This window comes from Coccinella septempunctata, chromosome 4, assembly GCF_907165205.1.
Source record: "Coccinella septempunctata chromosome 4, icCocSept1.1, whole genome shotgun sequence".
In the NCBI taxonomy this organism is placed as follows: Eukaryota; Metazoa; Arthropoda; class Insecta; order Coleoptera; family Coccinellidae; genus Coccinella; species Coccinella septempunctata.
The window spans coordinates 12,645,994-12,673,244 of NC_058192.1; the positions used below are offsets into that span (position 1 = coordinate 12,645,994).

A 27,251-nucleotide genomic window follows, 5' to 3' on the forward strand; every position below is an offset into this window, starting at 1 on the left:
TCGATCCTGAAGTCGCTGAGACATTTCTCAACAGAATATTTCCACTCGCCTTCTATTTTCTCCCCATTTCTGAAGTAGGATTCAATAATGAATGCTTTTTGTACGTCGGTAAAAACCATCTTTATTATTTGCTGGTAATTTTAATTTAACAACAATCCAAAACGCTAACTTGACAGCTAACCTGTAATAATAATAGAGCACAAGCTAAGAACTACGTTTAGATACGCAATATCGACGTTTGAAATTCCATAGCCTACTTGACGACGAATTTTTTTGAACGCACGTTACATACCACTCAATTCTCAGTTGTTTCGAGTGGTGCCAACCTTCAAAACTCCCCCTTTATGCATAGACCTTCACCTCCCCCAAGATGCCGAATGGAACCACCCAGGTCCTGGTGCACACCGCGGAATGGTCGCGTCTTGTTGCAGAAATCGGCATTTTTGTCGTGCGCCGATGATTGTGGAGTAGATGGTAGATCCCGGTTCAGCGCTCGGGCCATCGTGGTCAACGACCCGGTTCGATGAACACCTTCTACGCCCGTAAATCCATTCGAGAATCGTTGTGGCGTTCGTCGGCCAGCTTCTGGCTGCAGGTCCTAGAGCGCGGAGGGACAGACGGCGATCTTCCTATTCAGAGGCGTATCCACGTACTCTGTTCAGTGTTCGATTATCCGACAAACAATGACTCTCGATTTGGTACACGGGGGGGTTTGGTTGATAAATGGAAGCAACAATGAATTGGGAAAAAAGTAAACTGCTCGCGTCAACAGGGATATTGATCGTGAAGCAAGTGTTTATGAGATTTAATCATTTCATATTAGAAATAGGAACATATTTTTCATTCTGTATTTCGTTTTCAATGAGATCAAACGGTTTTACGCAATTGGAAAGTTCACAAATAAAACTAAACAATCTGACGACTCTGAAGTGTAGAAAAAAGAGAAACAACCTGAATTGCAGTTAACCCTTCGCCTGATAGTTGGGGAGTCGAAGAGGGAAATTCGGGATTTACTCGAGAGTGTCAGATTAATATAAGGGGACATACCTTGGACCCTGTAGAGTACCTCTACCAAAAATTAGACCTGTATATAAGGGAATTGTCTAGGACAGCCTGTCGGAATAGTAAAAAAAAACGATCATTGTACATACTCGAGCGTGTCAGATATATGTGATACATATATGTGATACATGTTAAAAAGTATATATTCTTTTAATCTGACAATTTAAGCATGTCGAAAATGTGTGGGAGGGCGCCAAAGTTGCAAAAAGAAAACGTCACATGTACATTCTCGAGCGCGGTAGCGTTTTTTCTTATTTTGAAGCTAATGATTCAAGAAAAACGGAAAAAATGTGATCTGACGGTTTAAGCAAGCCGAAACAATAAAAATTGGCCATAAAGGTCACAAAAATAAGTTTGTTTTGGATTATCTCCTTCCCTCGGCTTCAAATCTTTTTCGCATTCATTATAAAAGTTGTAGAGAATAACATTTTTTACAAATTTTATCCCAAGCAATTTTTTCTACGTTCAAACGTTTTTGAGATATATGGCGATTAAGGCGAGGTGTTTAGCGATACATGCGGAAGCGAAAATTCACTCGTTGGAAAATAGTACATTCTAAGGTTCAGTCACAGACAACACCAAAATTTTCGTGACTAATTTCGAAATTGTCATCATAGAAATACCTTGTCATTTTGACAATTGGATGAATGTAGATTAGACTGGGATTCTACATTGACCTTGCCCTTTCGCACGTGTGGCTAAGCTTCTCGCCCTTATCGCCCTCTAACTCGAGAACGGTAAAGAGTATGTAAAATTGCTTCAGACAAAAGTTGTGTAGAATTTTATTATCTACAACTTTCATAATGAATACAAAAACGATTAGAGGTACAGGCAGGGAAATATTCGAAAAAATAATTTTTTTATCATCTTCAAAGTGTTAGATTAAGAAAACCCCCCTGATTAGTGTCAGATTAATGGGTCAACACGTTAACAACACCGAGATTAACCATCTATGAAAATCTGACACGTTCGAGTATGTACAAGTAACGATTTTTTTTTCACATTTTCAAAGGACCGCTGTGACCTTGCGTCACGTCCAAATTTTCAGTCCCTTGGAGAGTAGCTTCTTTTGGGTCCAATTAACATATCCTCCAAAAATCTGACACGCTGAAATTTTTTTAACAGTTTCAACTCTTCCGTACGGCCATTCCCACCGCGCAAACTGTCAGATAAGCATGAATTCATTATCAGAGACACGTAGGGCATATACAGTATCTTAATCTGACACGCTCGAGTATGTAAAGGGTGTTTCAAATTACGCGGTTTTTTTTAAGAATAAATAAAACACATAATTTGCATTAATTTTCAAAAACATTTTATAGGTAATTGAAGTATCATTTATGACATTTATGTACCAAAAATAATATCTGACAAATGGCTTCCTCTTGCAGCTCTACAGACGTCCACTCTTTTGTTAACATTTTCAATGATATTTTGACATAATTGAGGCTCTATATCACAAATGACACGAATAATTTCATCCTTTAGTTCAGGAATCGATTGTGGATTATTCTATAGACCTGGCTTTCCACATAACCCCAAAGAAAATAGTCCAACGGTATCAAATCAATTGTGTCATTTGCAAAATGAGGTGTAGCGCCATCCTGTTGAAAGCAAATGTCCTCTAGATCAATATTTATTAATTCAGGCAACAAAAATTCGATTATCACCGAATCGGTCTCTTGAAATTTTTTAATAATTCGACCAACAGTGCTTTCATATGGACGATTATGTAAACCATAAAATTCAAATAAAAACACTTTTCACAGTACGCTGATTTTCATAAAATAATTTAACAATTTGAACGCGTTGTTGTATCGTGTACGAAGCCATTTTTATAAATGTCATACATCACACTTTTTAAATGTCAAAATACCCAGACGAATTCAGTGCGCCATCTATATTTTATTTATTCTTAAAAAAAACCGCGCAATTTGAAACACCCTTTACATCTCACGATTTTTTTTTACATCTTTGAGACCCTGCAGACGCTTTCCCCACCGCTGAATGTGCATACATCATAGAACCTTTTTTTCTTTCTACCATCTAATCTTCAAAATCCACAAGGTCTCCACGACGCTCGAGTAAATCCCGATTTAGCATCGTCGGCTCCCCAACTAGAGAAGAATCTGATTCAACTATAACGTTTCTACTGCTGCCTTGAAAACACTGATGAAAAATTTTCAATAGATAATTGAAATGATGGAAATAGCTCAAAAATCGTTTTACATCTAATTATCTCTGTGAACCGATTTCTTCGCGGTTGACAAATTTCCCAGATGCCTCGTTTTCATTTTTATGAAGATTGTTACGAGACCCAAACGAGATAACAATAAAAATACGAAATGACCTCACCAAGTTCTTGGAAGTGGCTTCGGAATATACGTTGTTTTAGATTCGTATGGAGTTAGTAGTTAATGAAACAGTTATAATAGAGGTACGCTCTAAAATGGTTTTACGCAAATTGACTGCCTTCGAATGTAGTACAAAGATCCGTTTAGAATCCACGAAGGAAATAATGAAGTTAATAGGTGCTTTCGAGATGTCATACGAAAGAGAGTGCTACGTTCATCATTGTGGGACATTCTATGGGTATCAGTTGGATCTAGAAAAATTAATGGATCACGATCTGAATAGGAAACCCAAACTGATAAAAAAAACAGTTTTTTAGTTGATTCAAAGAAAGTGACCCCGTTTTAGTAGGTATAGGTAAAACACGGCAAAAAAATTTCTGTTACGGCGTCAATCTCTAATAAAAAAATGTTGAAAACATTTTTTTTAACACATTTTTTACGATTATGTCGAAACTACTGGCAACATTGTGAAAAATTTTTGCATTTAATATGTTTTGAAAGATGACATTTGTGTTCATTTTTATTTCTCAAGTACTTTCAAACCAACTTTTAGGTTAAATTTTCTAGTATAGCTACTCTTTCGAAACACCGAATATAAGGGCCACAAGTTAACTAGTAAAATGTTTCACAAATGTGATTTCCAATTATCATTTTCCAACACGATGTAAATGAATGGTTACGAAAAAATTTAATAGGTAGTTCCTTGCCAGAAATAGTGTGGGTCTTCCATACATTTTTTTTTTTTGAGCAGCCTCTGCTTAGATGCAGGTCCCTTACGATTGCACTTGAAAAGCAATTTTTTTCAGAAACCATACACCTGACAGGAGTTAAATTGAGCAGACATTCCAAAGGACCGAAAAGGCAATAAAAAAAATTGTAACCTCCATATTGGCAAGGGGTATAAAAACCACCCCCAAAATTTGTTTTTTCCTCTTCAGGGTAATAACCTATACCCTTGAAAAATTGATTTCTGATAGCTAATTTTATTTATCGAAATAATTTAGGGCGAGTCGTATAGGCTGGAATTATTTTCGTTCAAATATTAAGACTTCCAAAGATTATTTCCGACATTTTCACCTCATGTTTCGAGAGTGAATATGAATTCGTCATATAGAACCTTCAAATCGCATTCGTATCTACTAGGTCAGTAAAGATTTGGCGCCTATTCTTCATTTATCAAAATGTATCAAGCCGATATTCTCAGAAGGATGTGGAATAACTTTCAAGGACACGAATCGAAAACAAGTAAAATCAATAGTATGAAATCGCCGTGAAATCGCGAAATTCAGTATTCTGGCGACGTTCAAAAGGCCACTGTCTGACAAGAATCCGTCGAGTCGAGACAGGTTTTGCGGCTAGAGGGGGTATCTTCGCTTTTGTTATTTGAATTGTAGTATGGATATCTTTTAACAGCCATTGTTGCTGATCGACCGGTCTCTGCATCCTTTACACGACCTCTAAATCCGATTTCATCTACCGTGAACGCAGATATCTTCAGTACAATAATTAATCTGATTCGGATGAATTGAAAATTTCATCACTTCTGTCTCTGTTTGCCGAGTTAAATAAACTGTGACTATTTGAAACTAGAAAAGGTATATTTTTATAATGGGCAAGTTTCCTAAAACTCCAAAATTGAATTTAAGGTTATTTATGGAAACCCTTTTTCATTAGTTATCCAATATCCAACACGTAAAAGATTTGCTTCAATATTCAGAAATACACTATCGAAATACACATTCGAAAAGCTTGTGAAGTAGAATGCCTTTACTAAAGTCTAGTAATTTTTGTTAATTCGACAACAGTGGAACCGATCAAGAAGATATAGAATTCTATAGATATCCAGTTTACAAAAAATTTCGGTAATCTGTGTCTATACCTTCTTAAAAACCATAGATATAGAGACATGTCTATATGTCTATGTTAAAAAAGATTACATTTTGTGTCATTGTTTGTTTTTCTTGTCTAAGATGTCTAAAACTGTGTTTTGGACATCATATTCTTGTTCATAGACATAGTGACATGGACTGAGCAATACCAGTATGAAATTGACTATTTTATAGAGAGAGAGAAATGATCGTCGGGCTATTACCTGTCTCTTTTGTGTTCAGCAGTTCGGTCTTGACGATTATTTAATTGTTTCCATCTACACTGCGCAAAAAAATTAACGCACATTCTGAAAATCTCAATTTTAATGAAAGTTAACTCTACATGGACTTTATAACTTATTTTTTATGTTCTCTCGGGAAGGTTTTGAACGAAACAAGACACATTAAATGTCACTGATAAGTGATTTAATACTTGGTATTTCTACCCCTTGCGTTAATTACAGCTCGGCAACGGTTCATACTCAAAATGAGTGATCTTAAAATGTTCTGATCTAATCCTTCCCAGATTTCTCCGAGTTGGATTCCTAAGTCATTAAGAGTAGCTGTATGATTTTCTGAACTTCTCAGCCTTCTATTGAGGTTGTCCCAAATCTGCTCAATCGGATTGAGATCTGGACTTCTTGCTGGCTATTCCATTCGAGAGACTTCAACCTCTTCAAGGTACTCCTGAACGATGCGCGCACGATGGGGTCTGGCATTATCGTCCATAAAAATGAAATTTTCACCAATGTGTGGGGCAAATGGCACTACATGCTCTTCAAGAATGTTCCTTATATACTTATCAGCATTCATAGCTCCATTATCAACGACCACTAGGACTGTGCGAGCAGTCAAAGATATTCCACCCCATACCATAATCGATCCTCCCCCGAAACCAGTAGTATTCAGGAAATTGCACTGAGCATATCATTCATGTGGACGTCTGTATACAAGGGAACGTCGATCACAATGGTAGAGGCAGAATCTAGACTCATCTGTAAAGAGAACTCTTTCCCAATCGGCTTCTTACCAATGGATATGCTGTCTCCTTATTGTCTGAGTGCTAATTTGCACCTCATGCGTTTGCTCAAGCTGAATTTGAAGGAGGCGAGCGGTTGCAAACCGTTGTCTCAACGAAGAAACTCTCAAGTAACGTTCTTGAATGGCAGTTGTTACCCGTGGTCTACCCTGTCCTGGTCTTCGGACATTCATACCTGTCTCCTTGAATCGATGCAACATTCTGGACACACTTTTATGGGAAACTCCAAACCTTTCTGCAATTCTTGTGTATGTCCACCCTTCTTCTCGCAAAACTACCGCTTGGTCACATTCCTCGTTTCGCGTTGCATAGCGATCGAGTGTAGAAAATCAAACGAAAGAAAAACTATTGATCACTAGAATTGATCGAGAACAACTGATTTTAGAATGGAGCCAATACATTCAAAATCTGATAATATCATCTTTTTTTATTTCCTGCTGGGAAAAAACATCTGTATTGAAAAAAACCATTGAAAGGGGATAACCTATGCATGCATAATTCTGATAAAAATAATTATCATTCAGAACACCTTCAGTTGTAGAATAAATTTGAGATTTCCATAATGTGCGTTAATTTTTTTGCGTAGTGTATTTGGAAATTTTTCGATAGTCATATTTGGAGTGGATTATCTCTCAATAACAATAACCGTAGGTGGGAATGTGATACATATTCTGAAAGAGCAACTCTTCTAGTAATTAATCTGAAAATTTTATTGAGTTCGATGCAGCCGTTCGGTTTTGACTATTATTTTATTGATTTCATTTTTTTGAACATTTTTACGTATAATCACAATTGAAATTTGCAAATAGAATCTCGAAGGATATCTTCAAAAATGAATATATGTGCGACGTTCTCAAATTTTTCAGCAAGTTTTTATTGAATGTACCTATTACTGATTCTATTCACAAACGCCATCTATTAAACAGTTTGGTCTGAGAGCAGCGGTAAAATCTTAAATAAAAAACTGTAAATCATTCGCGATTCCATGTTCTAAGTTCGCGGACTATATTTTGGCTTCTGAGGACCACTGGTGGTCCACGAACCACTAGTTGGGAACCACTGCTTTAAGGGGATACAGTAGATAGTTTTCCAAAAAAATTTTGTACCAACTACTTGAACACCAAGCGTTAGATTAATAGTAAGTTTATGCAGCGTTACTAAGAGCTAAAACCTAAGAAGGCATGTGTAATTCATTGAAATTTTTTTTTCGATGTCAATACTCTGTCGCTCTAAACTAAACTCAAGTCGATGTTTCCATTCAAACTTCTAGTATACAGTGATGCCGTATAAAGTAACGGCAGAGCACCGTTTGCATACCGTTCGATGCCGATGTCGTTGATTTTACATCGTTTCCCATCGAAACATATTGGCCAAGTGAAATACGTTTGTAGAAGTAGATGTGTCCGAGAAAACGCCGATGGGCGTAACGACAACCGTTGAAATGGTAAGAGATCGGTGAGACAGGTGCGTTGAAATTCAGTAATATATGTAACACCTGCACATTCTGAGGGAGTTGTAGGGCAGGTGAATTCAAGTAGCCTCCTGTGTAGGAACCCGCCACTCTTTGTTGGCTGTATTGGCATATTCCTACCGATGATCAGAATCAAATTGAAACTTATTCATATTCAGAACGTCAAATTGTTTCAATGCACCCTGAACTCAAGGTCGATTGTACCTACATAATCTAAAGTAATAATTTCGATCGCGAAACAAATTGTCGATGCTCAAAGATCAACCACATTTATCATCTTGCTTGAATATCTTCGGATCAACGCTTTTATTATTCAGAATATGAAGCTGTTCCTAACTATTTGTAAGCAGGTAGGTACTCGTCTAATCTCTGATCGTTCAACTCTGTTGGACTTCCGACATGATTTGTCGTGGCGCGAGAATGGGATACACTGCTTTACCTTGGAATGCACCTGTAGACCAACCGTTTTGTTGCATATCAAAAACAGGCTTTGTGAGAACATGTTTATGGGGCAAGCGCCGATGTTCTGCACACTTTGTTACTGTCATCTCATTTTAGTACCTCACGTTTGAATATGAATTCGTTAGAGAACCGACATTTTTCGGTGTTTAATGCATGCAACTCTACGGCAGTTCGGATCATCAGCAATGAGAAATATGACCGAATTTGGTACCATTAATTCCGTATCAAAAGATTGATTGGAAAGTGAAAGGATGTTGAATTTATATTACTGATAAAATAACAAAGCATCTATAACACGAAGACATAATACACAATTACGACATATGTATGTATGTGAATGCTTGTATAGTTTTGTTGCACAACGTTAAAACTGATTTCGAAGCAAAATCCTTGATTTGATTACGGAACTATTATATGGTTAGTAAGTATAGAAGGAAACGCCTAGCCAATAATATCCTAAAATCGGCGTTTAAATTCTTTGCTATTAATAATAAAAACTCGTTTAGATATACGGATAGAAGATATAGTTCTGAATATTGAAAAACCGGTATCACATTCTACTCAAGGTTATCGAACAAGGAAGTAAAATTCCAAGAACACGTTACAACCTATTCGAAATTGGAATTGCAAATTTATGAAGAGAATATCTCACTTCTCTATTTCTAGTGAGGGATAATCCAAAAATGATTTATCTAAGTATAATAGGTTGACATTTTGGAAAAATCAATATGTATGAAGATAATTAGAACGTGTTAAGAATTGCTATAACTGCAGTTATTAAATTCTGAATCAAAATTTTCAACTTTCGCACTTTTTCACTACAGAAAATTTCTTCACGTATACAGGGTGAGTCTTGAATTTGTATTATATTTTAACAGAAAATTCTTGAATGCAACTATGTTTAAAAGATCCAAAGATGTGCAGTGTCATAGATTTAGCTTGTTATTCTGAAGGAAATTTTGTTCTTCCAGGGGTGGCATTGCTCATTATGAAAACTTTAAGTGTCTGTATCTCTTTAAGAGATACAGATAAAGGATAAAAGTGTTTCTTTGATCTCGAGAATCTACTGTTCAAATATATGTACAAGTCATATGCTCCCCCAGTATAATTCAGGCATCTTGTGTCAAATGGATAAATTTGTTAGAATAAAACTTGAACACAATTTTGATCTCCTTTTCATTTTCTTCTTTCAATTTTCAGTCCATTTCAGAAGTGGGAATCGATAAAGAATGTTTTATATCTGACAGTTATTGGTGAAAAATAACCGCGGCATGAGCATGGTCGGATGCTTTCAGATAGACGTCACAGTCTTTAAAAAATTCGATATGCAGTTAACCATAAATTTTGATGAACGCTTATTTATTTCAAAAGGATATCATGAAATTAATTATTAATTATGTGAATAAAACTGGAGTGACTGCCTGTAATCTTGGAATGTCTGACTTTTGGATGAAGGTGTTTATGTCACAAAATTGAGCTGATATATTATATAAATTGAAGTTTTCGCAGAATAGTCTAGCTTTATCAATTTATTTTTTTATTTAATATTTTTGATGTCGAATAAAATAAAAAATTTCTAGTATTGTAAGTGTTTCTGTCGGAATGAATTTTGAGATGAAACGAAATTAACGCCTTGAAACCAATTTGACAAATTATAGTATTTGAATTAGGTTATAATTGCGATTAATGCATTAAAAATTATAAAAAAAAATTTCTCTCTTAAAGTAGATTACCGTATTGTTGATTTATATATTATCGAGTATGGTTATTTCAAAAAAATTTTACCTATTGAGTACTTTGAATGAAAATTCTTGGTAATCATGGGAGATCATCATTAATTTCAAATTTTTATCGGTTTCTTCGCAGAACGGCAGCGAAATAACAAAAACTAACATAAAAAAAATTAAAAAGTTTTCCTCCCCGGCGGGGAATCGAACCCCGGTCTCCCGCGTGACAGGCGGGGATACTGACCACTATACTACCGAGGATGTTGAAAACTTCTTCGCCAATTGGTAAAATGCAGCACGACAACATTTCAGAATGATCCAGATTATTTTTTTATGTTAATGTTTCATCGGTCATAATACATTCAATATACACATATGTTCTAAAAGAAATAACATTACTACAATTTCTACAAAGCATTTTCCGCAATTATTTTGCATCATTGAATTCAATAGCAATCAATTTTTTTCATACAATTACGTCTAAGTGCATTGGTCTATGTTTGCAGAAAAATACAATTTTACTTGAATATATAAATAAAAATGGTGCTTTTTATTTATTTTTAATTTTTTTTATGTACTCACACTACATGAATGAACCATGTTGATTGTCGTATTAGGGTGATTGTGGAATATTGATGAGGAAATGGGCAGACAATATTGTATTACTGTTTTTTGGGGTTTTTGAAAAAAAATTATCCTCCCCGGCGGGGAATCGAACCCCGGTCTCCCGCGTGACAGGCGGGGATACTGACCACTATACTACCGAGGACACATTAACTCTGGTAAAGTCGCAACTGCACTGCCACAGAAATCACATTTATTCAGGGTTATGTGGTCCCGAAGGCTATACATGTATGTATTAGGCTCCAGCAGCATGTGTAGAGACGAAAAACTTGTCAGGTCGCTAAAAGTTGTAAATAACTGGATAAAAACATCAGGAAAATCTGAAAAATATCAGTTCAGCAAAACACCAAATGAAAGTTATAGAGGATCCATAGTACATGGTAGGATTTTTAGTGGTCTAGAGGGTACAGATCTGGATATCTGGCTGGCCATTCTATATAGGACCCCTCCGATCAATCCACGGCTGAATTTTAAGCCGTTGGGTAAGTTCATATGAACATTTCTGGAGGATACATGAAAATATGGTATTTATATACTTATATCCACCAAATGATCGTTTTCTATGAAATTCAACACACATAAGATACACAGCATGCTCGGTGTGCTTCCATGTCTCCTAAATTCTTTATAAAAACATGATCGATTAGAAAAATTTATTTTCATAGAAACCTTAGCCAATTTGCCAACTATACTCAATATTTTTATAGTTGATTGCCCCCCATGTTTTGTATAATCGTTGATTAACAGTCACTGGAAATCAGTGTCTATAGATACTCTGGATGAACAATGCATCGATTATTGAATTGATTTTATTCATCCTGTAGTCTCGGAACGTCGAATGTAGAACTCTACCGTAACTTTCACCTCATGACGTCACTTTTTTCCGGAAGTCATAGTATCTATGGCGTTCAGCTCAAAGTTGCCCCAAGCATCGGCGTCGTCCTTGCATACAAGCTTACATCACATCATACTAACCAGTTGATATTTAACTAACAGGTTAGGAAAATGTAGAATACATACCAATGTGCAATGAACTACGTTTTGAACAAGAAATAGACCTCGTAACGTTATTCGTGGTTCAGATTACTTATTGCCTGTTCGATTTCAAGTCTAACATCGAAGCTCAAATGAAGTGGAAAAAAGAAATAATTTTTTTTATTCTTTGATTATTAATAAACTTTTTTTTGTATCTACCTGGGAAAAAATTATTTTAGAATCCAGATGTCATTCACCTACCGTTTGTTTTGGGTAGATGTTTTTGGAGGTTAGTATAGCACCACCAACTTCTCATTTCATGAAACCTCGGAGTGTTTGACAAAAACAGTTACTTTTGGTCTAATGCTCTAAATCCGACGAAGAAAAACGTCCTGAGAGAATAGAAAATATAAAACATATGTTCTGATGTGAATCAGCTCCTGAATTTTTGCTATATGTTGAATGAACATATGAATTAAAACTATAATAAACTTATTTAACTGCTGAATGGAAATTTTAGTATTTGGGATGTTGAATTAAGTGGTCTAAGATTAGACCTTTCTTGACACACACTCCAAGATTTTCAGCAGAAAATTTTCATTTTGTTAGAAGTTAGGGTAGTTTTAAAATCTACTAAACCAAAAACACTAGAACTGTAGACCGATGACCTACATTTTTGTTGAGACTAATGGAAGACTAGTAACATAATAATATATCGAAAATATAAACGAAATCGTGAGATAAGTATTTCAGAGTAAAATTTCATTGATAGATTATTTTCTCGTAACTCTAGTCACCAAAAGTATTGTTTAATTCAAAATGTAAATATGTACCAGACTTCGTTCATTCAGCGGAAAGAATAATACTATTTTTTCATTCACTTCTTCATATATATTATCTCCTGCGTAACTGAGTATATAAGTACGTGTTGAAGTGGTGTTAAATGGCCATCAAGCCACAGAGGTATAAAATTACCAACAAAAATATGCCACGTTTAGAATGAACCTACACCCGTAAAGTCTCGACTTCACAAGAGTCTACCACTCATTCAGGTAGATTTGTGGCCTTTGTTGAATCTTGTCCGTTGGGGTCAACCAGGTAGAAAGAACGACATCGACAATAGAGGGAATTCCACAGAAGCTCATTATCTGAATATGTGTCCCACAAATTTTTTGTTCCCATTGAACGGATGTTTTCAAATACTGGTCAATATTTGGTGTACCAGTTAACGTAGGAATTCCGGTTCGGATAATTTATTAGTCTAGATTTCATTTATATTGGAAAGAACATTCGAAATAAAATAAATATCTATAAATAAAAATGGTGAAACTAGCAAAATTTTTATAGGTTAGGTTTAAGGACGAAAAACAAACCGCCCCTCTTTCGTAATCAAAACATAGGACCTTAATATGCTGGTCCACATTAAAAGGATAACAAAAATTAATATACAAAACATGTTACCTAACTTACAGATTAACAAAAAAATATATATAAAATATTAATTATTAAAATAATTTCTTGCATGAGATCTTCTCGGTTTTTGACATCGATTGAAAGATTTTGGTGGCAAAAAATTTAGGGGATTCGCTAAAATTCCACAAAGAAATGACATCTATATTTTCGAAATGTTTGAAATTTTTTGTCATATTGAATTCATAATGATATTTGAAGTCTAAGGCAAATTGAAGTGAAGTCAGAAGCTTTCAAAGCCATTTGATCAGATTCGAAACCAGTACGGTCTCCCATTCAGATATAGGAGTAACTTAAAGCTGCTTGATTATTGTCCAGACATTTTTTTCCCAATATATCCAAAAATCCAGTTAGTGCAAACGTCATCTAACTAGTATATCAATATGAAATACTGATTTTTCTTTATTGATTTCAATCTGGATATGTATTTATTTTCCTGAAAGAATTAAATTTTCATAAAAAACGAAGCATCATCTGGAGAAGGCCAGACTATACCAAAAAAGGACATTCGGTGAACCTGACGAAATATACGGCTTGTCACGATTCGATTCAGGTGAGCACATACATCCATCGTTCAGAAATAATTCGATGGCTCCACAACGTTGCCGAGGTGAATGACCCAAAATCCTTAATTACGACACGAGAGGAATTTGTTTCGTCATCCGAATCTACATTCGATTGTTCCAGTCGTATATTTCGAACAGTGAAAACGTTTCTCCTCTCCTCATATAAATGACTATCTCATTCCTCCCTTATTCACGCTTTTGGATGGCTCAGTTCATAACGAAATCGATTTTTGATAGAAATATGAATTTTACACACAAAAAAAAGGGTTTGGATCGACCTTTCGTACGTTAGCAAGCAAGTGATAAGTGTAGAATATTTTTAAAGTCGAATATTTCCAAATATAGTTCCTCCAACGATACCTATCCAGACAGGAAATATTGTTTCGTTATTCAACGGTCAGTATTTTTGTTGCGAATACTCTCACAAGAACACTAGAAAAATCAGATCACACATCCTTTAAAAATACTATCGTATACGGTAGTATTTGTAAGAGATGTTAAACTATCAGTTATTCAGATACATCCGAATAAGTTCTGCGTTAAATGAGGAAAAATTTTAATAATGTGAATTCTTTCTCATGAAAAAATTTCTCCTGTCATGAATTTTCTGCAAAACTTCGTAAATATCAGTCGATAGCGCAACGCGGCAAGGTCGCAACAACGGGAAACGATAGCACGAGTGTTCAGGTCCGCTTTTTCAGCGGGTACACCGTGCCAAATCTAAGGCCATTCATCCTCCTTTTCGGCCAGACGGTCCTGTGTCGACGTAATGCGTCATTATTGTTGACGTATGACGTCTGAAGAACAAACTGCAGGAAAGGTCGTGGAAATGCGTCGACGTATAGTCCATTCAAGAATGATGATCTCTGATGGCTATGGAAAATCGAAATTGAGTTGGCCCATAAGTTGCGGAATTCAGGTTGTTATTGTGGAAAAACAATGATCTATTGACCTATTTGTGAATCTATGCACTGAACACAGCTAATTTGAATTTTGTACTGCCGTTTATGTTCTTAATACAATCGAACAAATTGGAAACATAATTGTATCAATTTTGAATGCTGCTTAATATGCTAAATTCGAATATTTTCTTCCTTTCAAACACTCTCCTAGGATATATTCGTATATTCCAATTCTGTGATTGAAACTACAGAAATCAATAAAGATCTTCTGTGATCAGAAAATCCAGACCCATCTTAAAATCTGGTCACAAAAAATCCTCTTCCTTGAAATTTTCGAAGTCAAGTGGATTTCGAAAAATGTATTAAAATATTCTTCCTTCTTCGCGTCTGCCGACCATATTTTATGGTTAAAATTTTTTATTATTGTAATAATTTCAATACCAGTTGACCCACTGAAGTGAGAGCTTTATTCGACAATTTATTGTCGATATATAGGAATTTAAGCGTGTGTATTTTATTTATCGGAATTCGTATAACAAAAGGAACGTCAGAATGGTACATTGGAACATGTAAAAATATCTACCTATCTAATCTCTGTGCATACATACGAGATAATATTGAGATCACAGGTGGATATGAACGCGTGAAAACAATTTCAGATTATTCCCTAGCGAAGAATGGAAGAATCGCATCCTTTGTTCAAGGAATTCAACAAAATCGTGAGAACCCATTATGTTATTGCTGTTTCTTTCTCAGCCTAGCAATGGCATATTAAATATGAGATAATTCGAAGACCGAATCCATATATGGGGAAATCCTATTTTTGTTTATGAAATTGAGGTGAAATAAATACCTAATTATTATCGAAAATCATATTCCTATTAATGGACAAATTAAAAACAATATTTGAATTATTAGTACTCTTATTAAAGTTTCAATACGACGCGGGATTAAAAAAAATAGTATCCAAAAAAATTGCTTCCTGAACACGATTTATTTCATAGTACAATTTCTCTGGGAAATAAGAAATGAAATGGGAGATAGGTTCCAAGTTTTTGGGCGAGGCAAACAAAATAATACTCATTCAGAAAATGGAAGTTTTTCTTATTCTCCAAATAAAAAAAAATTGAAAATATATTGATAGAAAAATATTCAATCAAAAATTAAACATATAAGATAAATGTGCTGCAGAGTAAAATGAAATAAAACTTATCAAAACTGTACTAAAATGGGTATTTCTGTGATTTCAATGTCAACCACTTCTTTTGGGAAAACCCATTGTTAAAAGTTCATAGCAAAATCATCAAAATGGCAAAAAAATAGTGAAGGAAGTCACTTATTCCAATTCATGAACTTGAAAGTAATTAATAACTAATAAAATGCTGAATTGAATGGAATTTGATTAATTTTTTTCGTTACAAAATGTTTTATGAAGATGTAAATGTTCATTCATTTTTCCACCCTCACCGTTTTGGAAGACAACAATGATTTTCCTGAATATTCCAACAGCTGCGATGTCCGAGTGGTTAAGGAGTTTGACTCGAAATCAAATGGGCTCTGCCCGCACAGGTTCGAATCCTGTTCGCAGCGTGGCTTTTTGCTTCATTATGCGAATCATTATCTCATTTTTCTACATGTAAGTTCTGTCCAAGTAGAACTCTCTCTCACAATAAAATTGAAGGCCAATATAAAAATAGCTTAGTTTCTCCATTTTCCGCCTTCATTATCAAAACGAGTTCACAACTCTTGATACGTACTATGTATTCCAAACAGATTTATAAATCCGAAGTTATGTTATAAAAATAACTCATTTGCGCAAATTAATCGCAGTTGGCAAAATTGATTTATGTATGCTGAACAGAGTGAATGGACCATATTATTTCTCAGACCTTGAAGCAACATCCAAAATAAAAAAATAAAATGATATTACTGAGGTGAGGTCTATATTGATTGAGTGAAATTTTTCCAAATATTTAATATAACCGAAGGACACCTTCCGAATGATATTTATGAAAATAAAATTAGCTTCGAAATTTTTATTCAGATACATACGTATCTGTATGTACATATACATATTGTTAAATACAAATAAATAAGTCACCCGAAAATAAAGATATCCAAAGATCATTCAAGAGATTTTTTCGCAACAAATTAAGAAGATAGTGGGGCAAAGAATACAATACAATCTTTGTATTTCAAAATTTTCTTTCACATAAAAATGTCAATATGTATACATATATGTATTAATTTTTGATAACCTTTTTCTTTTAAGAATATATAAGAATAAATATTATATCCATATAATATTATTTTTCACGAGTATTAAAATATCACGAGGATAAATAATAATGGACGTTTCCTTTTTTCAATTTGCAATAAACATCGCAAAGAGCGTTGAAAAAAATTTGTCATTGAGTATGTAGGCTCTGGAATTTGGAGAGTCGACGTTTTCTGTTGGACTTCCAGATAAACTGCAAAACGTAAACTATCTAAATTTCATAGCCTACTTGATGAGAATTTCATCAAGATATTTCTTCATCTTCTGTATACTCGAATAATCGAACGAATTATACGAGAGCAGCGGACAACCGAGTCGAATATAGGAATGAAACACAAACAACGAGACACGCAACGTTCCAAATAATAACGATTTCATCGGTTTCCATTCGAAATTAATCATTCGGTGAACGGATGAACGTCGAGGTTGAACTTTTCGCGCGCTGTTGCAGATCTACGCTCTACGTCACCAGCCTCAAGTGATTAGAGTGAAAACATCCCGATTTGAACTCTGCTACTACAGTTCCAAGCCTTGCAAGTCCCAAGTTCATCACTTTGTAGACCATTGACTAGCTGATGTACGCAACCGCGTAACAAGCCTACGTGATCGCCTCTCACCGTAGATAGCGGCAACATAAAGGTCTCCATACGCTTCAGTACATCCTAAGATACTGTCAACTCCTCAATTTGGGTTATCACTGCATATGCAAGTTTAAACTGAATAATTATGAGTTTCATTCATGATTTTTTCAAATGCACCGCGGAAACTATTCAAAATCATTCTTCAAATATGGAGTTTTGAAATTTAAATCGGTTTCAAATGTACGATTTGGCAACAGCGCCTACTAGAAAATAAAAAGAACAATGCCCTATCAGCTTGTTTATAAAATAACAGCTGTTGATTTACAGGCGCGTACTTACTGGCGAGCCTCAACTGCAACCGGCATTGAACTCTAAAAGAATTTCTACAGTTCAATGACTTCAACGCCCCGGGTTGTTTTTCTCTACATCGTTATAAACCAATTGACAGAGCGCAGAGAGAGATAGATTGCTCCACATCTTCCCTTTCAGTCTTCCCCCTCAGTTGGCCTGCATCGAGATGCCGTTCCAGTTCTTTTAGAGTTCAATGGCAACCGGCTATAAAAATCCCATAATTTAAATTTCAAAACCTTATATTTGAAGAATGATTTCGAATAGTTTCCGCGGTGCATTTGAAAAAATCATGAATGAAACTCATAATTATTCAGTTTAAACTTGCATCTGCAGTAATAACCCAAATTGAGGAGATGAGGTTTTAAAATTTAAATCGCTTCGTTTCTAGTTCACGATTTGGCAACAGCGCCTACTAGAAAATAAAGAGGACAATGGCTTGTTTATAAAATAACAGCTGTTGATGTACAGCCATCATAAGGCGCGTAATCCCTGGCGAGCCTCAACAGCAACCGGCCATAAAAATCCCATAAAATTTTACGACCTTCCTCATTCGTCGCAGACTTCATAGACTTCATCTTTGTCTATCTCATCAAGATAATGTATTTGTTGTCCTTTATTGAGGCATATTTCAGTCGATGTTGCCAACTCGTGCAATTGAAATGAAACGCTTTAAATTTTAAATAACCATTTTTATTTTTCATTTTTAAGTGCTTACAATAATTTTTTTGTGAAACGCTTGAAATGGTTGTTTCAAAATGTGACGTTTCAAAGATATTTCATCAAAATTACATCATTTTCGTCGTATTGTTGGATATGGCTCATTCGGGTTTTGTCCATATTTATATTGTATTGAACATATGTAGTTTGAGTTCTTCATAACTAATTTATTTTCACTATTGCTACTAGATTATTTACACAATTACCCTTTTTTCAAGTAGGTAATCCAGAGAATGTATCCAAAATTTTCTGGAATGCGACTTTTTTAGTTGATTGAATTTTTCGTTATATTATGAATTATTGGAAAATTGTCTATTGCATCAACGCTATCATGACTGAATGTTCAACGGCTACAGGCACAGAACCGATCCAATAACATGCTTCCTGAGACTAGGTTGGTTATTTTTCAAGAAAGAGTTGGCTTGCACTGCCTTGCTTTTCAATCAAAACCTCGTTATTCTTCAACTATCAAAGATTATAGCTGAGATAGTAAGATCGCCGACCATTAGATCCTATGGTGCATGTTCACCTTTAGCCCTCCGCAGACGCTACTCGAGCATCGTTGTAAGTTGAGGGCATACCGCGCGCATTTAACGCCGAAGCAAAGAACGCATCGACTGAGACTCAACAGTCTCATCTCTCTGAATCAACCATCCTGCTGGATGACTCAATGGCACGTGCATTCTTCATTCCCCCTGACAGATGGCCTTCCGCCCACCTCACTTCGACGTCCCCGCGTCACGTATGTCACCCCTTAAACCGAGCTACAAACGACCATGAGAATGAGACGATGATTTTCAATCTTTCCGGTCCATGACGTGTCTTCTTGGCTACTGTAGACTACTACTGTTCACTGTTCTTCTTGGACATAGGATTCTTCACCAGTTTTCGACAACATCGCGTTTTCTGAATAAGCACCGATAATTTTCATTTTTCCTGTACCTATGTGAAAGATCTGATAGAATTCCTATTTGCCTATTTGGGCTGGGTTGCTAGATGAGGTAAAATACTACAGTACAACAATCAACCACCAGTTTTGGGGGTTGAAAACTGGGATTGTTTTTTACTGAAAGAATGCGATGGCGACTCAAAGTATTTTAGGATTTATCCGACAACTTCCATTATTTTTCCCACCTCTCAAGTATACTCACTTCATTCGAAAGAAAAATAAAATAGATACATAAATCAATAAATTCTACAAATTATTCGTCACCTATTATTTCACTTCAGAAATGAGAAATATTTATAATAATAATAAATAGAATCTGTTGGAGGATTTTGGGGGTGCAAATGGATAAAATTCTTATTTCCGACTTGCTTTTTTTGCACTAGTGGAACTAAAAGAGCGATTTTATTGTCGCTCTTTTCCATGCGTAAGGAAAACCGTTTCGCTAAAACCGCAACTCATTAATGTCAATGTCAGTAAATAATAGGCATAATGATTCATCACATTTTGAAGTTGAATCATTCTTTCTCCACATTTTCTCCATTAAACCGCGAAGTAATTAGTATAATCGAAATGTAAATTAACCTCATATCGCTGAATTTATCAAAACATAACCTCACTGTTACAAGTGGCGATCAACTAGTCGTCGTCGCAAGGAGCTGTTGCTAACTCGATGTTGTTAATCATTTAATCAGGGCCACCAACATGATCCCAGAATAGGGTAGCAATTCCTCCGTGAGTCATTCCTTTGTCGAAAGCCCCTATGATTGAATCATACAATAAGTTTCGATCCCCCCTTATAAACTGACCCTTCCGATTACCCACCCATTCGAATGTATATAGCGTGTGATAAATGCATGGGCCCTTTTTCTTCCTGCAAATATTGTGTTCATCCAGAGGATGTTTATTCGCTTGGTTGTAATTGATTCTATCGTCGAGTAGTCGATTATAACCAAATAGTTCAAATTGTCGGTTTTTTGAGTTGATTATTTTAAAGGCTATTCCTGAATTGTAGGTGCAAAAGAAGTCTCTTTTTATCCCAGCTTATATTGGTACACAAGAGTTTTATGATCTACCCTTATGTTTTACTGTGAATTTTTGTATATTGTAATTTGTAACGTAATAATTCTTGCTTTTCAATTATATCAACGAAAACCTGAGAAAAGTTTCTAATTTTTACAGACTATTTCTCAAGTATTATTAATATTTTCCGACAAGGAATCACCTCCTGTTTTTTTGGTGTATCTTTAGGGAACACCTGTAGAGCGATGTATTCAATTTGGGATATTCCCCTTTATTATGTAGTTATTTTGTACTGATTTAAAAATGAGCTGTAGCTCTTCTACTTACCTTCTACTACCTACTCCATTCATACTTTCACAGTATAGTGTCATTCCCAGTAGGTATACAAACAGTACTCAAGAATCTATTAACACCTTTTATTGGAGAACCCTCGAAGATGACACCCAGGTAAACCTGGAGGATGTATTGACTTAGGAACAGATCCCTCAATAGATCAGAAGGCATTGGAACGTGTAATATCTGTAACCAAATAATGACGATAAGTGAAAGGTTGTGGAGTAGAGTAGTCTACTGGATTGTTAATAATGATGTATTATTGACAAGAGAGGAAAGCGTAACTAACTCCTGGCGATGGCGTATGCTTCGTTGTTGTGAATGTTGCCTCAGAACAAAAGAGAAATTGCTGGTTAAAGGATTGAAGAGCGTTGTTGTGTTTTGCTGGAACAAAATGAAGTTGATCAAGAAGGTATATCGATTTTGAATTTCGCGATTAAATAAGTGTAAAACAAATCAGGGAGCCTTGTGAAGTTGTCACCCCAAAATGTAAATTTTGCAACGAAAAATTCAGGATCCATCTATTTATTTCATCAGTACAGTCAACGTTCAATAGATATGGAACGAAACAAAAATTTCCGTGCTTTCTCTAAAAATGTTTCAATGAAATGTAAGTCGTGGGAATATAGGGTGTTAAACTTGAAAATAAAAAGCAATTTATCATTAATAACTTAGAATAAAAATACGACACCAAGTAAGAGAACGCATTTTATCATATGATTTTCTAAAAAAAATTACTTATAAAGGTGCTTCCTATAACTTTTATCCCCCCAAAAAAAAATTAGTTAATCTTTCTACATCTACATTAATTTTCTTTTTTGTGGCTGTTAAAATTTTGATTCGTTCTCGAATCAAAATTCTCGCGGCTTTTATCCAAACAAAATATATTATTTGCAATTCAAAATTTGAAATTTATTTTTTCGAATTATCAATCTATCATTGAGGATGAAATTTGATACGTGAATGTCAATCACAGAATTGAATTTAGATTGAAGTTGTGATGCCTCAAAAACGAAGTTTCGAAAAAAATTGGTTAGAAAATGAACGGTTAATTAAATATGCTTCAAAATTGAATCGGATTAATTGTAATTTTGAGAATCATTCAACGTTCGATGCAAATACGTAGTGCAGGCCACGGAAACATTGTCGGCCTTCGAACGTGCAAACAGAATTCCTCCTGATTCAATTCCGGTTGATTTTAATGTGCATGTGATGGGTAGTGATTCATTAGATCCAATAACAACGCGGAATTTCGCTCTGTAATTATAAATCTCAATCGATGTGAGCGTAATGTTGTTAATGAATCATAGATCATCCGGATCTATTTGGACAATTCAGAGGGAACAATTTCGACTATTCTACATAATCCGACGAAATTGGTTTGTTTCTGTGGTTCAAAGCCCATTAACATAAGTATAATCCATGATTTTCTCTTGTGTACCTACATATCGATTTCAATGATGAAGAATAAAAAATATATCGCGAAAAATAACAACTTTATCGATTACAATAAATAGTAACGATATTAACATAGAAAGTATATTGCAATTCCATGATTCTCTCGGAGATGTGGAATTTTGGAATGATCCACATGTACCTTTCATTTCAATACATCTCTAATTTCTTGGTCTATCGTATTATTATTCTTATTCCACTATGTTTTCCGGAAACTAAATCATTCCACCTATTCTCAAAAAACTGTTGGATGATCTGCTCATTCATGCCTATGCACAACCTCAATATGGAAATATGTACTAAGGTTTAATGGATCATTTCCAAATAGAGCATAATCTGATACACCTCTACAGATCGGAGCCCATACAATTTGCTAAATATGGCCTACTGGATGAATTACCTACAAATTGAGCGTTTATAGTGGTCACAGTTATTCATAGAATGAGCTGTCCTCTTAATCATTTAATCTGGGCTTGAGCATGACCTAACCAGAAAAGGGGCATATTATAGTAATGACAAAAAGTGTGAATCATATTTGTGTGGTTACGATAAGAGAGGAATCGATGATTTTATCGTAGATTATATTGTTTGCTGCGTTTTTCCATATCTGATTGTCAAAGTAACTCGGGTGAAATTCACTGGAAATTTTTAGAATTTCGAAAAATTCAGAAGATTATTGTTATTTTCCAAATTACTCCAGTTATTTCGAAAAGTTGCTCATATATACCAAGTTGGCATAGAACTTGACCGAGGAAAGTAGGTTTTTCTTCTACAGGGTGTCTTTGACTCGTACAAATATTTCAACAGTAGATTCTTGGGGTCAAAAGAAACACTTTTTTCCCATACCATTTTTCCGATTCTGACCTGATAAAAGATATAGCCATTTTTAGTTTTCATAATGAGCTGTGCCACCCCTGTAAAAAACAAAATTCCCTTCAGAATGACAAGCTAAATCTACGGCAGTACACATCTGTAGATCTTTCAAACAGAGTTATATTCAGCCAAAGTACCCAATTCTTTAATTTCACAGATACTTTTTAATTTTTGAATATCAAATTTCTCGAAAACGGCACATCATATGAAAAAATATGAAGAACACTTTTATTTTACGAAACGTTCAAATATTTATTAGGTAGCGTCCAACTCAGTTTCAAAAGTTGGGTTCTTTGAATTTTTGGTATTTGGGTGATATCTTGTATTCGAAAAAGATTCATCAAATAAATGAAAAACTATACTCCGAAATTCATTTCATTCAATAAAACCGTTTGTGAGAACTAAAAACAACATTTTTTTATGGTTTTTCAACACCCTGTATCTTTTAAACCGAGCTGATTCGGAAAACATGGTAAAGGAAAAAAGTGTTTATTTTGACCTCAAGAATCTACTGTTAAAATATTTGTACGAGTCAAAGACTCGCCCTGTATATTGGGTTGCATTCAGAAGATTATGAGATTGCACAATATTATTCCAAGTTGATGCATGGCTGATACTGCAGCTTTTATTCGGTAACTCTATTTGTAGTGAAAGATACTAAAGAGTTGCGACATATCGTGAAATCTGGGTAGTCTTTTTGTAACAACATTATCATGGATGAATTTTTTCAACGAAAATTCCGAATTAATACAATTCATTCAAATAATTTTTGGTAGTGCTAGTAGTTAACAAAAGCACACGGCGATGTTTCAATCGTTTTCAAATACCCAGCAATAAATAGTTCTGTGATCATTTGCCATCGAAAGATTTTACGCAGACTAAGATTTTTGAAGTGTTCTTGAAATTTTGAGAACCAATGAGCGCAGATTTACCTGATCTTTACCACTTTCACGTAGATATACCAACATTGAGACCAAAAACTTAATTTCTCCAAAAAAATTTGTATGTCATTCGAGAAGTTTGTTGCAACAAAAATTTTACGTATAACATCGGCAGAATCCAAGAAAGTATTCAACAAAGATACTCGTGTTATGCATTGGGCTCCTGTCGTTGTATAAAACATTGTAAAACTGTTGATGTTTTCATCTTTTTATGACACATTTCGTTCAAATCACATTTATTTTCCCGAGTAGATAAAATTATCTGAAATCATAAGTTTTTCGGTGAATAATTCGCGTGAATCAATTTGGAAGTCAGGAAGGCCTTGAATTCCAGGGCCCTAAATTATACCAAGAATCAAATCGTCTGTGGCACTATTATTGGATCGTTTGCCGGATGTAGACGGAACTCGACGAACAGACCGGATATCCGAAAATAAAAGAATGAATGTGAACTCCAACCGTCGATTTCTACCTGGATAGGAACAGCCGATACCTACGTACCCCTCTCGGTGTGTCGCCGCAGTCCTATTTGTTGCCTCCTGTAAATGGAACCATCTCTCTGCGTTTTAAATACATATTATTTTATCAAGGGCACACTCCGGTTGATTTTGGTAACGTGCAAAATATTCGGTGTCCCCGAGTAGCCCGAAGCAGTGGCGTATCAGAGGGTTTCTGCGTGAAATTAGTCATAACAGTATCGGAATTTATGAATTTATTCTAATTGTGAGAACATTCCTGCACCCTACTGATGATATGTATCTTTTATAGCAAAACATATGTTGTTTTCCTTGTTATGAGCCGTAAATAGGGTGTAAATGAATAGCTGCAAAAAATTCAAAGGGTGATTCCTTGTCAAGAAATGGTGTGGGTCTTTCATATAACTTTTTTTTTTGGGCAGTCCTTGCTTATACACAAATCCCTTAGGATGGCAACTGAAAAGAAATTTTTAAATTTCATCTTAAAACCCAGAAAACACCAGTATTGTCAGCATGAGCTGTGAGCTACAGCCTACATGACTCTCGGTACCTGCTGATAATTTTTTTTTTCAAAAACTGCTACGTTAAGCAATAAATTGAACCTCATTAGTTCAGAATGAATAAAGCTATCAAAAATTAATTTTGAAATGGTATAATATGAATAAGAAAAAAGTTTTTTGCGGCTTTTTCTATCTTTTGAAATTATAGGAGAACACCACCAAAAGTAATATGAAAGACCCAGACTATTTTTTACAAGAGATCACCCCCTTAAATGTTTACTCATCTAATCATCCGCATCCTCTTTAACACTGAAGCCATAAAGCATGGTTTTTTTTGTTCTCCAGGATACATAACAAAGATGAATTTGGTTAGGTTTACTTCGAATGTTTGTTCCTTGAATTCATTTTATCTTCTCATCATCAGTCAATAGATGTATGTGTGTCATTCAACCAGATATACTTTTCCGCATGATTCAACAAATACGAATGACTCAAAAAAATGACTTCGGATGCAGATTCAGGTCAGTGTTCGGTTCGAAGTTCCTGATCAGCAGCGTGTACCTATCCACTAGCAAGGAAACATTTTTTTCCCGTGAAATCCATATAGGAAAAAAGCAAAACATACTATTCTAGATGAATCATAGTGAAAATTTCGAGTTCTCATTTCTAATTCATTAACCAGTGGCGTAGTTACTGAGGCAATTTTTTTTTAATCTTTGAAAAACTGTAGACGCTTTTCTCAACGCTGAAAAATGCATACATCATAGAATCTTTTTTTCTTTCCACCATCTTATATTCAAAATCCACTAGGTCTCCAGTAATTCCTGATTTAGCATCGTGGGCTCCCCAACTAGTAGGACTCTTATTGCGTTTTTGAAACAGTTACATATTAGTCCCAGAACGTACAATATGAAACCTTCATGAGGGTTCAACACGTTGTTTTTTGAGAGCACGATTGGTAAATAAAAAAAGAGCCAATCGATGGGTTATTTTTTTCGTTTTCCGGAAGAAGTCAAAGCAAGAAGGCTACGTTCGTATCCAGTCGAGCAGAAAAATTGATTGTTACATGATATTTATGTAACCAAGTCCCATTGAACTCTCTCTTTGATTCAGTCGCTCACGAACGCCTCTTTTCGTTCTGTGTGGAAGTACAATAACGATGTAGATTGTGAATTGGAACTCTGCTCCGAAGAATGTGAAAGCAGCCCCGATGAACTGCTCTCGGTATTATTTTTGTTCCTGGCAATCAGAGTGATCTACTGATGTCTATAGAAATTTTATACATTGAGTTTTCGTTGAAATGCCCTTAACTTGTGGAAATTCTTCGATTAATTCGAGGAAAATCTCAGAAAATATAGCAAAGGGCTGGTCATTTGAAAAGCCCGATTGGACGAAATATAGTTTCCGTCAGTTTTCTGGTTTCCAAGAAAAAAATTACTTTCCAGGTGCCATCTTTAGTTTTGCCACAGACCACAAATAAACAAATCAGAAATATTCAACAATTCGCAATCGACAGTTACCTTCTAATTATTAGAAATCAATCATTCGATGATACAGGTAATAACAGTAGGTAATCAGCCTAACCACCTTGAATAATTGTGAATCACACAACTTCAAGTGGAACTGGGATTGACAAAAGTGTACTCACATAAATAACGTGTATAAATAATCATGAAAAACTTTCCATTTCAACGACATTGAGCCAATGATGACGCATAACTGACAGTAGAAGCTCCAATATTGTCTCGTTGTCTATCGGATAATGAGGAATTGATTTGGTACCAATAAACATACAAGTATGCTTCCTTTGGCATTCTACGATGTTCAAATTCACCGAATAATGATAGAATAAGTATTAAGTTTCGAAATTCCATAGATAGTTTCAACTGATTGCACAAATAATAGATTCATCATTTGCTCTAATTTAAATATTTCCATTTCGCGTTGTTGTTAAGGGCGAAAATAAAATTGTTTCAGTTTCCATAAGAAATTATTGAACTGTATCACATGAATGAGTAAAAGACACATTAGGTATAAAAAATTCTTTGAATTTTGACAGCTTGCACCTTCTAAATTGAGACGAATATCTATAATGAAATGATGATAATTTGGGGGGCATTTGTAAAGCACTGAAGAAGTTTCTTCTTGAAAGGATTGTGTGTGTCTTATAAGAATAAGAATGACACAAGTTCATCAAACAGTAATTTAGTATTTCAGGTCTAAGTTTTGCAAGATCGATTGAAATTGTAAGCACACT

At 35.0% G+C, this 27,251-nt stretch overlaps 3 non-coding genes across 3 annotated transcripts; 1 reads left to right on the forward strand and 2 right to left on the reverse strand.

Moving 5' to 3' along the window:
• Window positions 1-10,172: 10,172 nt before the first annotated feature.
• Window positions 10,173-10,244, reverse strand: Trnad-guc. The gene has a single exon. It is a non-coding gene; the product is annotated as a tRNA-Asp (tRNA).
• A 436-nt stretch (window positions 10,245-10,680) lies between these two features.
• On the reverse strand, window positions 10,681-10,752 carry Trnad-guc. Its single transcript has one exon. It is a non-coding gene; the product is annotated as a tRNA-Asp (tRNA).
• A 5,276-nt stretch (window positions 10,753-16,028) lies between these two features.
• Window positions 16,029-16,110, forward strand: Trnas-cga. Its single transcript has one exon. It is a non-coding gene; the product is annotated as a tRNA-Ser (tRNA).
• Window positions 16,111-27,251: the final 11,141 nt, after the last annotated feature.